The 2,321-nt window shown below is 34.9% G+C and overlaps 1 non-coding gene across 1 annotated transcript; it reads right to left on the reverse strand.

Moving 5' to 3' along the window:
* Nucleotides 1-1,723: 1,723 nt before the first annotated feature.
* Nucleotides 1,724-1,830, reverse strand: LOC112439756 (small nucleolar RNA U13). Its single transcript, XR_003027992.1, has one exon. It is a non-coding gene; the product is annotated as a small nucleolar RNA U13 (small nucleolar RNA).
* Nucleotides 1,831-2,321: the final 491 nt, after the last annotated feature.

Below are 2,321 nucleotides of genomic sequence, written 5' to 3' on the forward strand. Positions count from 1 at the left end.
AATTGAGTAGTTGTGACAGAGACCATAAGGCCTGCAAAGACGGAAATACTCACTATCTGACCCTTTACAGAAAATGTTTGCCAACCCCTGATAAGCATTTTAACTTATCATAATCTACCATCAAGAAATGTCATGCTGTTTCACATATACTTGCAACAATAAATTCAAATCCTGGATTGGCCTTTGTGCTCTTGTCAAAAATTTTACTTCTATTTATAAGGCCCACAATGCATTGTGGTTATTTTTGCTTTATAAAATTATGTTTCAAAGAGATTCTTTTAAATACGAAAAAAGAGTCTTTTATATTAACCTCCCCTGCTCCCTCCCATACCCCCTACACAATGACCATTTCTGGTGTTCTTTATTCCTTTGTATAAAACCAGATTTCCACCTGGCATTATACTTTTGCCTAAGGGACTTCTCTTAACATTTCTTATAGTGTAGGTCTACTGGTGATTAATTCTTCTGGTTTTGTATGTCTGAAAAAGTCTTTATTTTGATTTTGCTTTTGAAGACATTGTTACTGGATATAAAAATCTAAGTTGACAGTGTTTTTTGTTTTGTTTTGTCTTTTAGTACTATAAGGTTGCTTTGCCACTATCTTCTGGTTTATATTATTTCTAACAAGAAGTTTGCTGTCATTCTTATCTTTATTCCTCCATACCTGTATCTTCTTCCTGGTTGCTTTTTTTTTTTTTTTCCTTTATAGTAGTAGATTTAACAACTTGATTTTGATATATTTTTATCATAGTCTTCTTTACATGTCTTGTGTTGGGATTTGTTAAATTTCTTAAACCTGTGGATTAATAGTTTGCATTAAATTTGGAAATGTTTTGGCTATTCTTTCTTCAAATATTTTTTATGATCCTCTGCTTCCTCTTCCCACCAGACTCCCGTTACACAATTACACGTATATTAGACTAACTGAAGTTGCCCCATAGTTCACTTATATTTTATTCTTTTTTTCAGTCTTTTTTTCTCTCTGTGTGTTTTAGTTTGGACAGTTTGTACTGCTATATATTCACATTTACTAATGTTCTGCACTTTCTAATCTGTTATTAATTTTATCCGATGTATTTTTTATTTTGGACATTTAGTTTGATTTCTAAAAGTTTTAATTGGGTCGCTAAAAATATTTCTCATGTCTCTTTTTAACATGGGCATACTTTTCTCTACCATCTTGAACTTTCAGGATATAGGTATAGTTACTTTCTTAAAGTCCTCCTCCACTTATTCTATTGTCTCATTTCTGGGTCTGTTTATGTTAATTTTTCTGCCAATTAATTTTCATCCATTTCCCCAATATAACTCTTTTTTCTTGAGCATTTTTTTTCTTTCTTTTCTTTTTCTTTTTTTTTTTCCTGTTGCCCAGGCTGGAGTGCAATAGCATGATCACGGCTCACTGCAGCCTCAACGTCCCAGGCTCAGGCAATTCTCCCACCTCAGCCTCTCAAGTAGCTGGGACTACAGGCACACATCACCATGCCCAGCTAATTCTTAAATTTTTTGTAGAATGAGGTCTTGCTATGTTGTCAGGGCTGGTCTCGAACTCCTGGGCTCAACTGATCCTCCCACCACAGCCTCCCAAAGTGCTGGGATTGTAGGTGTGAGCCACCATGCTGAGCCTTCTTGAATATTTTGAAAGAAATCTCAGACAACATGTGTCTTGTAAATACTTCAGTGTGCATGTCTAAGTGATAATTAGTAAAGATTTTTTTTTTCACATTGGATGGATAATGTGGTGTTGATGTAGTAACAAGGTTTGAGGGAGGCTGATCTCACACTTTAACATGAAAACGAAATCATCACACTTATGAACCAAAAAAGAATGGTAAAGACTTTAAAAAACATCATCCCTTTGCTATTTATCACTTAAGAAAACTAATAACCATTCCTGAATATAATCTAACATTCAGATTGTATGTGAATTGCTCTACTTCATCTTAAAAATGCCTTTTAACAGATGATTTGTTTGACTCAGGATACAATGAGAATCACAAATTGGCTGCTATATCTCTAAGTCTCTTTTATTCTATAAGTCTCTTTTCAATATGCTATAATATGTTAAAGAAAATGGGTCATTTGTCTGCAGATCCCACAATCTACATTGGCTGATTGTTTCCTTGTGGTATCATTTGACTTGTGCTGCAAACCCTTGTATCTCCTGGAAATTGATAGTTGGACCTAGAGGTCTAAGTGGTAGGCTCAGGCTGAATTTTACAGGCAAGAACCCTCCACATGAACGCTGCGCAATTTTGTGGCATCACATCATGTGGTACATTATGGCGCACTGTCCCATTTTTAGAAAGGCCGAGATTGAT

This window comes from Pan paniscus, chromosome 3, assembly GCF_029289425.2.
Source record: "Pan paniscus chromosome 3, NHGRI_mPanPan1-v2.0_pri, whole genome shotgun sequence".
NCBI lineage: Eukaryota > Metazoa > Chordata > Mammalia > Primates > Hominidae > Pan > Pan paniscus.